Source organism: Siniperca chuatsi, linkage group LG10, assembly GCF_020085105.1.
Source record: "Siniperca chuatsi isolate FFG_IHB_CAS linkage group LG10, ASM2008510v1, whole genome shotgun sequence".
Lineage (NCBI taxonomy): Eukaryota > Metazoa > Chordata > Actinopteri > Centrarchiformes > Sinipercidae > Siniperca > Siniperca chuatsi.
Genome location: NC_058051.1, coordinates 4,339,246 through 4,353,271, shown reverse-complemented (window position 1 = coordinate 4,353,271; position 14,026 = coordinate 4,339,246).

The following is a 14,026-nucleotide window of genomic DNA, read 5'->3' as shown; positions in this document are numbered from 1 at the left end:
AGCTTTTTGATACAGAGGGGAGGATAGCAGGACAAGCTTCAACCCTGACAGTTCGCCACAGTGTGCTTTTGTAGATTACTGTTTGGTCTTTCCCAGGCGAACACCACACAGAAGGTAAGCAGCAGACAAGCTGACAGAACACACATCAGGGTATCTCTCCACGTTAGCTGAAAGAAACAGCAGAAGTCAAAACACAGTTGTGTCAGATGTTTGCAGGGCCTGTAACTCAGGGTCAATGCACCGCAGAAAGAAACACTTACACTCTTAAACTTTGATGATGCGATCAGTTTCTCGGTGGGCTCGCTCTGCTAAAACTTCATCAAAGTATCATGTAAAATAAAGCCACACAGCATAATATGCAGCACAAAGTGGTGAAATTCACTCTCAACACCCAATAAATCCTTCATGTCTGTTGTACTGATATAGAGAGAAAAATACAGACATTTTTTATGTTGTCCTGCAAGTGGATGTGAAACTGACTTTAACTGTGAAGGCTGTCTGGCATATAAAACATTCATCAGCTTGTGTTTTAACCTTGCTGATAAAACACAAGCTGATGAATGTTTTGAAGGCTCATTACACTAGCATTTATGATGATATCTTGCAGCTGGTTCATGAAATATTTTCTGCCAATTATGCAGTCTGAAATTTTTACCTTTAACCTCATTATGTGTCTTAACACAGACACACGGGCACGTCTCCTGGATAATTTACTATACTCTAGGGTTAAGTCACTGTCACCAGTTACATACATATTTAAACTTGCTTTCTGAGAAATCAGTACCCATGAGTCTCAGTGGCCTTTGCTACTGTATAACAAATATTCAGCCAGACCCATGAAATAAAAAAATAAACTAAATTCAATAAACCAGAATAATTTTCAACATTGCTGTTCATTGTTTGTACTAATGATTCAACCAGGCAAGTTTCAGGCAAGGCAACCAGGCAAGAAAGCAAGTCACCTTGCTGAAGTTGTTGCTTTAATGTTGTTTATATATTTTCGCCCAATGTCAGCTGGGATTGGCTCCAGCACCCCTCAACCCAAAGGATAAGCAGTTATAGATTATAGATAATGGATGGATGTAGAATTCATACTTTCGTATTGAAAAGTGAATGTTCTTGTGTTTTAATAAGAAGAATAGTGATGGTTTTTATTTGCAAACTGTACATGTTGCAGTTCCATGTGCTTTACTTCCTCTTTTCACTCTGGACTTTTCCTGGGAATTTCTTCGCTCTGTTTACAATAAATGTTTTTGCTTTATTGTCGAAGTTAATTTTAAAAAAAGTATGAACTGTATGTATTATATATGTATTGATATTTTTATGTTTTCAAGCTACAGTTTAGTTTATTTTAATGCATAAATCTGCTAAGGCATGTGTGTGGCAGGGCTGCTGTGTTAGCATGTTCTGTTGTGACCATGTTGGCTAGTGTGGGACATTTTGTGACTCTGCTCATGTTAGTACACTGGCACAAAGAGCGTTTATGCAAGAGAAACCCTGTGAATGCATTGTTTCACTACAATTACAGGTATATGGGTTTATGCATGGGTATTTTTTTATTATATGATTATGTTAATCAACACAGAGGAATCAATCCTCCAGCACTGGACAAAGACAAAGCAAAGATGGTGGCCTGATCCAATTCCTTGACTATGGCTAATGGCTTTGCTACAACTTAATCAGGTAACACTTTATTTGGATAGTCCACCTACAGATAGTTTGTATTTGTAACATTTCAACGGTTTTGCTTTGTCTGTAGATGTTTAAACAGATTATCAATAGAGTATATGTGACAATTCATGAACATACCCTAACCAAGATGTTTTTTGTGCCTAAACCTAACCAAACTAGAAAACTGTTATATTTGTGAAACAGTTGAATTGTTGAATCTCAAATAATAAGCTGCTGAAATGTTACAAATATTCTATAAACTATCTGTAGGCAGACTATCCAAATAAAGTGTAATCGCTAATCATCAACCTGCGGCATGCAACGTTTTATTCCTGTGTGCTGGACTGGTCTGCCATTCAAACCAAAAACACAGCAAGTGCTCCCTGTGGATGAGCCTCACTAGCCCAATTCTGACTAAGACACATACATGTTTGGATTTACACATTTACATTGATCCTCGGAAGAACTTTCTAGTGTTTATATTGATTCCGTAGCCACTGCCTCCATCTATAACCCTCTCCCAGACTGACCTTAAAAGGTTCTGTATATGAGATTCTGAACATTAATAAAACAACTATTTGCTGTGTAAAGATATATTGGAATAATGGTGTCCTGAGCACAGAATGACGTCACACTGCCCCTTCCTGTGATTTTATCTGCTCTTCGCTGATGTTTTTACAGCCCCACCGGCCGCACGTGCTGGTTAGTGCATGCAAGTCCCTCGTCTGAAACTGTTTGTCTGTGAGGAGAGCTGTTTTTTTTCCACATCTAATGCTGATGGATTTATTTCAACCAAAACCAGAGTTGGTGATTGTTGGAACAGTGGAAAGACTAACAAAGACTGTTTTGGTGAGTTTTAATTTGTTTCTGTAGGGTTTGAATGAAGTGTGTTTAACAATGGTCTACAAGGTAAAATTATTGTTTTTTCAATGGAGTCTGTTGGCGGAGATAAAACAGCTGTTTCTGGTTCAACAAAAGGAATCGTACTGTTTAATAAAAAGGTCTCTGTCTGTAGTGATCCTTTGCATAATGTTGTCAGACACAATGACAATCTGAGCCTGTCAGTGGCAAAAGCAAGTACTTTTGCTGGACGTACTTTGACAGAAGCATTTTTTGTTTGTGTCTAGTTTGAATGAAGTGTGTTTTACAATGATCTGCTAGGTAAAAATTCTTCCTTCGGGGCAGCAAAGGAAAACAGTGGCCAACGTTGGTAGGGAGAGGGGCTCAGCTGCAATCTTGTTCTCCGTGAAGGGAAAGGTCAGATGAAGTGTGTTTTACAATGATCTGCAAGATAAAATTACTGTTTTACTCAATGGAGTCTGGTATGCCGTAGCTCCCATTTGTTTTGGTGTGAGATGCTGGTGCTCTACTGTGACATTTAGTGGCAGTGACTGTTGCTTACAGCTCCTTTAACAAAAGCAAACCCTGCTTTCTCACACACGTGTAGCATTCTGCAGAACAAGCCAATTATTTTCAACAGAGAATGCAGCTGAATGTGAACTGTACCTGATTTTCTGCCAAATTTCAGTAGACCCCAAATGCACTTACCTTTACGATGCCTAACAAACAGAGAAAATGATTTACCTACCTGGTAGAGTATTTGCAAAGCCTCTTCTTTAAATCTTTTAAATCCTCCATTGTTTACTTAATGGCATTTAGTCTTCTTTTCCTCTTTTTGTCACATTGCAACACATTACCATCACCAACCACTTATGTGCAGTTGGCTGAAATGTGCATTATGTCACCTTCGTGCTGGTGGCATGCATGTGAATCCTCATGCGTGTCCTAGCAGAACACACAATAAAAGTAATACAGGGACCAACCCATCAAAACATTGCTCTGGTGAGCCACACAGTGGACAAAAACTCCACAGGATACCTTTAATTGTAAAGATTATCCATAGCTAGCCACTTCCAAAGGATGAATGACCTCATGTCATCACTCCAAAGTTCGAAAACTAAGGTTTGTTTTCACAAAGATAGCACATAGACTGTATGTAAAGATGGACGACGCATCTCCACTTCCTCCCACTGTTCAAAAATGAAGCCAAAATATCCCGGACATGGGAGCTGCCTGCCTAAAATGTATTTGACGTGTACTTTGAGTTTTTAGTTTGGCCCATGTCCCATCCGCTAACAAGGAGGGGGCAAGGTTTATGACCTATACTGCAGCCAGCCATGATGTTTTGGCTTTACTTTTGGGGAGCTGTCATGTCGTCCAGCTTTATATACAGTTTATGGGATAGTACACACACAGAGATAGCCCATCTGTAGGGAAAGCAACTACAAGTATGCACTCAAATATGCACTCTTTCAATTAAATGTAACTGACGTGTTTTCCAGGAAAAACCTGACCTCCCTGTGCCTCGTATACCCCCCAACACCTACACGCATCCATCTCCACTCTTCTCAGGGGATTGTGAGCACACCAGCCTTCAATCTACAAATAAGCCTGCTTAATTATAGGTAACTGTTGGCTTCGCTCAAAGCCATGAATTTTATTCCATAACGCTGTCCACAATCAATTTGTTATATCTCGTGATAGCTATCAACTGCTTAAACACAAGAAGCAAGCTCAGAAGCTGAAGGCAGCCGTGCCCATTGGTGTAAGATGGATGGCTTCACAAGGCCTGAATCAATATGTATCGCACACAAGCTGGGAATCAAGCCAAAGACTAGCTGCTCTCACTTCAAAATGAAGAAAAAGATCCTGATTGGTCAGGTTGTTTGAGGCAGCCCACTGCTCTGCCCTACTTCTAGATCGTCACACATATGCTTACAAACACACATTTTTGTCTCTGACACATAAAAGAAACAGTGCCTTGCCCAAGGGAACTGTGAATGGTACAGATAAAAGATTTTATATACATGTTCCCTGCATGAAAAGTGAGAAATATGGCTTCCCACTATGAAAGCATTATGTGGGAGACGTGACTAGAAAAAGGAAGCTGTTTGCCAATAAAATGAGATGGTTAACTGCAATGGTGTGGAGGTCAAACTCCTGACAACCCAGGTTCAGTTACAAACTTGTTATACGTTTTTGCTCATTTAAACATGACTAAAACCTGAAAAGAACATTAGCTTAACCAATAGTTTTATTTGTCCTAAATTAACCATTAGTTGATTTTTCCATGAAGATGTCAGTTTTTTTTTTATATTATCACATTTTACATTATCACATGGTGGATGAATGTTCTTTTGTGCCTACAACTAGTAATCAGCACTTCAGTGTTTTTATGATACAGTGTTGGGTAATGGCAACAAGAGGGTGACATGGGAGTTAAATGTTCTTCCAACTGACTTGACTTCCCATTCAATCACTTCTTTCACTCCGGTTCCTGTTTCAGGGTTTATGGATAGTTTTTTTTTTTAAGTTTTAAACTAAAAATGGTTAATATTTAAGGCACTATCTTACATTAAAAGGGGAAACAGGGAAGGGTGAGATCCGAGCACTGACAATAGAGAGGGGGGTGCAAGGAAGGTGGCGGCCACGTGGGTGGTCATCACGCACAAAGCCAAATGGCGGGCAGACCCGCAAATCTTAAATAAAGGGATAGAGCTAAAACTCTATTTGTCCTCAAAATAACGTGCAGCTTAGCTGGCTAAGCTACCATGTTATCTGGGCTGTTTGAGATGTGTGTAAGCATGTAAATGTACGTCTAAAGGTGTGCGAGTTAGTGGAGAGAGAGAAGAGAGGAAAGCACACAGAGTAAGGCACAAGGAATCTCAAATGCCGTGGCAAAGCGTAATAGGTGTCCCTTTATCACACAGTAATCCGGTAGTAGACTTATGTACATTGGCTGTGTTACTGGACCTTAGTCTGATGAAGCACAGTTATTAGCTCCCACAGTGGCTAAAGCTAACACAGTTAAAATGGCCCAACAGTGGGGTACCGATACAAAATGGAACATGCTTATCACAAAGAAAAACACACAGCAATTCAAACGCAGCGGCCCTTCACTTTTCTAAAAAGCAAAGCACAATTCACAACAATGAAACTTAGGTAGGCTCAGCTGCGATCTTGCTCTCCATGAAGGGAATGGTCAGTCCGTGTCTCTTCCTGCTGCAGGTACAGGATCGTTATGGGGGGTAAATGATCAGGATCCAAAAAATGTTCAGGAAACACAAAACAGTCTGTTTCTCATCCAACGAGTAAAGACTCTTCCTAGGGAAATTAAAGCTCACGTGAAAAGCGTCTTCTTGTGGTAACGGCAGTTACCGTGGAGAGAGATGTTATGTGCCTCCTTTAGTAAACGGGTTACTGTGGAAATGGCCTCGGGCAGTGTGGAGTGCCAGGCTTTATAGAGTTGGTGTCATCATAGCTGTGGGCTGCAATTTCATGCACTATCTCGCGCGTCTAATCCAATAGGAGTCCATTGTTTTGATTCAACTGAGATCTCGTGCTGGGTTCAAACGAGATCTGGTCTCACTTCACATTCAGGTGTGAATTAACGGTTGTGTCGGCTTGGCACCTTCCCATTGTCTGTTCTTTGTTTCTAAGTCAAGCTTCTTAGCGAAGGCTTTGGCTTTTCCAGGTAGGCCTGTCAAGCTCTGCTCTGCTCTCCTTGTCCTTTTCACTCAGGCTTCTCTGTTCTGGACCATCGGCCACCCTGGGACCGCTCTCTCTCCACTGGCTGTCGGTACCTCTCTACAGATGTTTTGGATCTGGATCTTCGTCCTTCAGGAGATTCAGCCTCTCCTCTCGTCTCATCTGTAAATAGGAAACTGTTTGCTAAGAGGTTCACTCTTGTCTAATGTGTTTTGTTTGTTCCACTGCCGCCAAGTGGCCAAAAAGATTTATTAGTGCAGCACATGCTATTTGTTTGTTGACAGACTTTAGTCACTGTAATCATTCCTTCTGTCCACACTGGCCATGAAGCACTCCTTTCCTAGGGTGACTATACTGTAAAAGATGTGAAACAAAATCTAGTCCTCATTGCTTGCAGAAATGCATTCCAAAGTTCAGTCGACAAGAAGACAGGAGGAATGATTAAATAACTCTTTAAACATGCACATGGCATGTGAGTATTGTACTAAGATAGACTTGAAAGGACTACATAAAGTGCACATATGCAACCATGTACAAACAGCGCAAGACTGTGCAAATACTAAGACAGAGCACAGTTACTAGTGCAAAAAGATATGAGCTAAAAACTGCTGTAAATGCAAACAGGAAGCAGGACAAGCAGGAATAGCAGGCAGAAGTGTGTGTTTACGTGTATGTGCGCGTGTATGCATGTCAGTCCAGTCACTGGGTATTGAGGAGTCTGATGGGCTGGGGGAAGAAACTGTTCATCCACAATGCTGGTGGCTTTGCGGATGCAGGGTGTGGTGTAAATGTCTGTGATGGAGGGAAGAGAGACTCTAGTAATCGAGTGATGCAGCTGCTGTTTTTGCCGCTCATTCACCCATTCACAAACACACCAATGGCAGTGAGCTACCACACAGGGTGTGCTGGCCAACCATCGGGAGCAATTTGGGGACACTTCGACATGTGGACAGGAGGAGGTGGGGATCGAACCACCAACCCTGTGATCACATTGGTGGCTGTGGCTCAGCCACCAAGTTAAGTTCTTAATTTCGTGTCCCGTTCTAGATGCATCTTCTCAACCAGCAGGAATGTGATGTTATTACTTAATAGACGCCTCTACTAAATTACAAAACTGCTGCTGAATTTCTGAATCAAGTTCTGTCTGACTGGGGCACTATCAGTATGAAAAGCAATAAAATGCACATAGACCAGCTTAACGACAGCACCACAGCTTGTGTCTTCAGCTTTACCTGCAAAATGATGGGGCAGAGAAGCATTACCATATGGGAACAGCCCACAGAAAGACAATGCAGAGGTTGAGATAAGGTAACGTGTTTCCGGCTTCTGTATCTCAGCTTTGCCCTCAAGTCCAAAAGCAGCCTTCCAGTCTTTCATCTGATTGCGTATGCATATCAGTGTCACAGACAAACAAACACTCACACTGCCTACGGAGCTGACAGTTTTTATGGGTTGTCTTTGTGTGTTTTCCATGAGATTGTAGCTGCACTTGCTTTCAGCCCTCCAATACAATACTCTCTCAGTAGGAAAATTTTAATTTGTTGCGATTTTCCACACAGAACATTATCTGTGTGAACAACACTTAAGCAATCACTCAGTAATTTTGTTCAGGCTATCCAAAGAGATTAAGGAAATCACATCTTGGAGGAAACACGAAGAGTGCGAGGCTCCACATCCTGTGTGTGTGACTTCTCTGAACACCATGCTTAATTTCCGTCACTCCCAAAAGTTGGTGGCGAATTCTGCTCCTCCACCCGTACACAACGCCTCAAGAGGAGGCTGGTAATCACTGCAATTAACGTTCTTCTAATTAAGGCTTTGCTTGGTAGTGCCTTAATGGACCGCACAATACTGACAAATTAATCCATGCTCAGATAATAAATCTGATTTGACAAAGCACAAAATCATTAACCTCATGACCCAATGACAGTATCCAAGAGTGTGTGAGATACTATGATTGGTTGCAGCTGGGGACAGGGCTCTTGTTGGCATCCATCTTTGCTTTGAAACAATTAACAAGTTTTAATTTCAAAATTTTGTTGCTGTGATGTTTTACATATTTTCAGGGACTGTCAGCAAAGCTTTTATAATGCCAAACCTTACAGGTCAGTGCATTTCTGACTGTGTTTTTATACTTTCCTTGATGCTGTAGAACTGGCTACACAGATGGTATGACATCATGTAAGGATACACTACAGCACAGTGGTGTGAGAAAGTGCTTGCTCCCTTCCTGATTTCTTTTTTTTTTTTTTGCTAAGGGTGGCCCAACCAATTATTAGGTTTAGGGGGCAATCAATATTTCACATAGGGCCATGTAGGTTAATAATAACAACCTTAATTTAAAAACTGCATTTTGTGTTTACTTGTGTTATCTTTGACTAATATTTAAATTAGTTTGATGATGTGAAACATTGAAGTGTGACAAACATGCAAAAAAAATAAGAAATCAGAAAGGGGGCAAAAACTTTTTCACACCACTGCAAATGGCTATATAGTGTGCTTTTGTTCTGGGCCTGTTTGTTCCAATTAAGGGAATGCTTAATGCTACAGCAATGATATTTTAGACAAATAGTGCGCTTCCAACTTTGTAGCAACAGTTTGGGGAAGGCCCTTTCCTGTTTGACAATGCATGCATGACAGCATCCTCATGCACAAAGCAAGGTTTCCCAAATTGGTGTGGATGAACTTGAATGTCTTGCACAGAGCTCTGACCTTAACCCTATCCAAGACCTTTGGGATTAACTAAAATGCTGACTGCAAGCCAAGCCCTCTCACCCAACATCAGTGGCCAACCCCACTAATGCTCTTGTGGCTGAATGGGAGCCAATTCCTGAAGCCATCTTCCAAAACTTTGTGGAAATCCTTCCCATTAGAGTGGAGGATGTTATAGCAGCATATTAAAGCCCATGGTTTTGAAATGACATGTTCAGCAATCACATATGTGTGTAATGTTTGGGTGTCCATATACTTCTGGCCATGTACTGTGATAACATCACAACCAAGTGTTTGATAGCACATTTTTTAAACAATCAAAAACATAAAAAAATCTGGTTTTGGTGTCAGTCCTGAGAAGAAAACAGACAGGGCTTCGTTCGAGACGCAACATTTTGTGCCAGTGTTGAATAGTCATACAGCTCCATGGCATTGTTTTTTCTCTGTCTGCTTTTCTCAGACTCACTGCGCTGCTGCTGTCGCTCTCTCCACCTACATGTTTACAGCGCACAGAAGCCTTTTGTTGGAGGATGTTAAAAGCCATTCTGGGAAATACAGGAAACTGCTAACTGAAGCAAAAGTTGCAGGTTGAGAGGAAATGGGTACACGAAAAATGTAAATTACAACGCTTCAGCTCACTGGAACATAAGTTGGAAATCAGACAATTGTGATGTAGAACAATGTTGGAGCATTTGAGGGTGGATTCATGTCACTCAAGGCTCAGATCACCAAACCAGTAAAGAGGGCTTCAGACCCACTGGGGCTCCCAAGTCCCTCTTCCAATGCATGTGAATGGGTCTTGGTAATTTGGTAATAATTTTCGCACCTTTACTTTATAAGGCAGGGTTGGGGGGTTTATTGGGGCACAGAAGCAAATAACCCCTTAACTGGTTAATCAGGTCGTGATGTTACTGTATCATATAGCAAAAATCTGAACCCAGTCACCACATGCACACTTGGTGGGTAGTGGATGTATGTTGGTGACAACAGCCTAATGGGAAGACCAGAACTTGTGCATATTATTATCTTTAGATCTAATCCTAAACGCAGACAGACACTGCTCACAATTCTTCGGAGAGTCTTCCACTGCACTGTGATTGCTAAATTAAGCAGTGAATACCATGCTTTGTGGTGCACATGACTCCTGACCAAAACAGGTCAGCCAGAAAGAGAACAGAGATCGACATCATGCTTCTGACTGCATCCCCAAAGTCTCACAGTTCAGTTACTGCACACGCAGCATGTGTGTGTGTGTGTGTTCTAGAAAATCCCTTTATACAGTAGATATAGGGGTTTCTACCTCCTGAAGAAACTGAATTCATTAGCCTAGTTTAAAGACTCAATAAGAATGAAAAATAGTGTTTAGAAGCTTGTAAAAAGGTAAGAAATGTCAAAATGGACTCGCAGGCCTGTTTTGTAAAATAACAAATCTGTGAAATTTATGGGGCAAATTGAATTTTATCTCCTTAACCTATTTTTTGTTTGCCCCATGATGTTGTTTAGAACTTTCAAAAAAATACAAACAATAAACTGTAATTACATCAAGTAGCATTATGACTTGCTATATTAGGTTGTGTAAACCAGGTCAACGGTCACTGGGATATATTTCACAGAAATATTAGAAAGCCAAATGTATGACTCATAAACACAACACAGTCACTTTCGTTTCTCTCATTTTGCTGAGGTTTGGGTCTGAGCCAGTGTATGCTGGTCATAATAGGAGCACAAATGTCATTAGCATATATTCCAAATTTCTGCAAATAGTCTCCCACACACTTTGCATAACTTTGTAAAATTTGCCTCTATTAAGAGATTGTTGTAGTCTCTGATATTTTACAATGAACATGACCTTTAGTGACATATGCTGCTGTAATCCTGCAGCAGAGGAAAGCTCCTCATGCCTTTCAAAGCAACCATGCTCTGCACTTACAGATATATGCATTCTCAATAATTCAATGTGCTCCCAGGTGACGTTGGCAGACTAATGATCTACAATGTGGCCCGTATTGGGAATAGCACTTAGACCTCATCCGAGATATTGTTTGTTTAGTGCATAGTCAATATGGTGGCAGCTCTTTCTCTATGATTGATAAGGTCCTCGGTATGGGGCCCAGCTTTCCATTAGAGGAGAATGCCTCCCACTGATTTATGCTGTCATGCTAGCAGCTCATTTCCTCATAATCCTTTGTTTTTTTAACTGTGTTTACAGTTGGGATCCTTTCTTTTCTCTTCTAACATTCCTTCATTAAACGTTTTAAGAGTCGGTAGCTGCCATGCTCTTGGGAGGAAGATTAAGTGTTGAATACACTTCTTCATTTCATTTATTTACTCATTTGTGCAGAGCATGTCTCACTGTGCTAGGTGGGTTTGTGTGGTCATGGGCTGACACACACATTTTGCTTGGCACAAGGCCACAAGGGACACCAGCGAACAGCTGTTCCTGGAGCAGTGGGTTCTCCCAGCAAGGCAGACGGAGCTACCGGTGCTACAGTGTGTGTGTATGTGTGTGTGTGTGTCTGTGTGGGTCTACTCAGTAACCTAACAGCCAAGAGGCCGTATGGACATTTATTTATTTTTCTCAGGAATAGATGGCTCTTGTAGCAAATTCAGCTAACTGCGCTGTCTCTTCATGCTAGTGTCATTGTGTTATCTCAGTATTGCATTGTAATTAATTACAAGACATGTTGATGTCTCCAGTTCCTGTAATAATCAGGACTTTTTTTTCAGTGCCCTCTTCTTTTTGAAAATTGAACAATCACCTGAGTGAATGGAATTACTCAATGACTGGAACATTTCAAACTCTGTTCCCTTGAGCTCTTACTGTTGCAGTGCCACTTTCTGTTTTCAGCCAAACCAACATGGAAGCAAAATTACAGCACCAAGGGTAAATTGCTTGTATATTTAATTCTGTATGGATGGGAGAGTGCAGTGGTCTGCAGGGAGCCAGGAATTGTAAATGCGTTTTAGCTGATGCATGTCCCTCCTTGACTTTCTGAATTCATTGTGGGCATTTGTGATTGTAAATAATGTGCGTTGTTGCAAATAGTGAATTCCCAGGGAGAGGGAACTCTTCCCTGATGTAGCCAGTGTTAGTGGGCAAGAGGAAGCTCAGCTAATTGAATTCTCCAGTCCAGTGGTGAAGATGGCTGTGCACAGCAGCCAAAGTGCTGCAGATACTTGACTCATGACAGAGGTCAATTAAAGACTGGAGGCCCACCAGTGGCCAAACAGCAGACTGGAATTCATAAACATGACACATTCATACTGTCCCACCAAATCTCAGAGGAGACACAGACCATTAAGTTACAATTTGCAACTTTCTTCTTCATGTGGTTTACTGTTCACAATGGTTCACCTAGTGCATAATCACCTGTTACAGACTGTCCCTCAGATAAAACAGCCTGACATGCTCTAGCATACACATCTGGACTGGTGAGACCACAGTTTCCTTACCCTAACCCTGGGCATTTCCTGCAAATATAATGAGCCACAAAATACATCTTTAATAATAGCGAAACAAAAATTACACCATGTTACTTTTGTCCCTCCCCTGTCTCCATCAACTTTACTCAGCGTGGCTGAGAATTACCCGTTATTACTCAGGTTTTTTTTCAGGTAATAGCACTCAAAAATTCAATTCAATTCAATCTTTTTATTTATGTGGCCATTTTACCCATATTTCCATGCTCAACCATTGGTTATCTGTTGGCAATCAATATAGTTGTTGCCAGAAGCTTGCATCGGTGGCAAACTTTTCTTGGAAACTCTTCATAAATGTTTTGCCACTAGCCTAGTTTGTATAAAGGCTTATGCAGCCTGGGTAGGCTTAATGCAGGTTATTGTCTTTTTCCTTGAGTCACATACACTGTAAACTTTGTAATGATTTTGAGACTGCACAGATGACTTTCACTCTTTCACTGCCTCAGTGTGCTGTAATTGTGGAAAGGACTAGTTCAATTTCCTGCACACAGTGTATGATGTGCACTGTGAATTATATTGTGTCTTATTGGAGTTTCATATATTGTGCTCGAGCTCTTGTAATATTCCAGAGCTCATTTCTCCTTTTATAAAGTTTTGACTCTTGTGTCTCAAGTTTGAAACAGTGTGTAAAGAAGTTAATTTCAAGCTTAATGCAAAATAAAAATGAGAGTGGTTGTTATGAGATTTTCTTTGTCACTGGAAGAACTGTTGGCCTCAGGTGGTGTGTAAGCATTACATAACAGACAATATAGGGCAGTGTGGGATGGAGCTGGAAAAGACTCGAGACAAGAAAGCAAGCAGTGGCTTTCTCCAGAGACCCGCATGAGAAAACAAAGAAATGCTCTTCATGATGCATTGAGAGAGGTTGTTTGAGTATCACATAATTGAAAGCAAAATATGGAGTAAGGAATGACAGTAAAATATTATTTTTGAAGACAGAACGGAATTGTGAGGTTGTGGGTCTTAAGTCAGACTCCTTCCAATCAACTGCTGTGACAAACTGATGCCAATAACTTTACAGTCTTTCGGAGTTGCTAAATGTGCTCTCAAAACATTTTACTGCTGAGAAACACACAGGGCGTTGAAATATTTCATTTTACAAAGCCTTTAGAACTCATGTGAGTCATTCTTTTCCTTGTCTCAGTGAGACAATCAATGAAGGGCAGGCTAAGAGAGGAAACTGTCCATGTTTTATTCACTCTTACAGAATGATATCAAGCCTTGTTGGAAACCCCCGTCTTCGTCCCAGGGGCAGATTGTTGTGGTGTGCTAATGGATTTTGCAACAAGGGCGCATCTCTGGGTGGTTTGAAGATGCAATTATGCCAGTAATGGTAGTGCCACTGCAAAGTGAATGCATCAGCAGGAGCAAAAATGATCATACACAAGACCCCAGCAGTGTGCAGTATGACAAATTTAATTGCGTGTCTCTAATCCTAACCTCAAATAACATTCTCTGTACGCTGTTGGAGACACACTGTATTGTTCTGATGACAAAGATAGATGATTATTTCAAGATTATCATCATTTCCAACATCAAAACTTGATGTTTTGTGGTTGATTATGACAAAGTGGGTGTTGAAGGAAATCATGTTTTACTGAACTGAAAGGCTATA